Source organism: Neopelma chrysocephalum, unplaced genomic scaffold (assembly GCF_003984885.1).
Source record: "Neopelma chrysocephalum unplaced genomic scaffold, ASM398488v2 Primary Assembly neopelma1_131, whole genome shotgun sequence".
Lineage (NCBI taxonomy): Eukaryota > Metazoa > Chordata > Aves > Passeriformes > Pipridae > Neopelma > Neopelma chrysocephalum.
The window spans coordinates 1,189,364-1,189,963 of record NW_020897793.1 but is presented as its reverse complement, the minus strand read 5'-3'; positions in this window follow the sequence as shown (position 1 = coordinate 1,189,963).

Here is a 600-nt window from a genome sequence, read left to right as displayed (position 1 = left end):
CTAATTAAAGCCTCAAAGGTGCGCATAAATCTAAGGCACGTGGGTGGCTGGAACAGCCCGTGGCAGCGGGAGCCTGTGCGAGCCGCACGTTCGCGGCACCGTGTTCGCTGCGCGGGGCTCTCCCGTGCCGAACGTGTGTCCCGCCGGGCGCGGCCGTGCGGGCCGGGCCGGACCGGGGCTGTGGCGGCGCGGTGAGTGCCCCGCAGCCCCGCCAGCAGCAAAGCGGCTCCGTGCCCGGGGCGAGGAACGGCAAACTTTTAATGGACTCCGCGCACGGCGGGCTCAGCGCCTTCCCCAACTCCCGGGGAGGGCTCTGTCCTTCCCCGTTCTGGGCCGGCGGTGCCGGGGATGCCCCGGAAGCCCCCCAAGCCGCCCCACCACCCCCTCCCCGGGCCCGGGCGCGGGCGCTCCCGGGGTGGGGCCGCTCCGCGCTGCCCGCGGCGGGCTCCGCCGACCCCGCCTTCCAGACCACGGAGCGGAGGCGGCGGCGGGTCCCGCCGCGGCGGTCTGTGCCCCTCGGTGCCGCCCATGCCACGGGACCCGCCCGCCTGCTGCGGGGGCCGCGCCGGGGCCTGGCGGGCGCCGCGCCGCGAACTACAG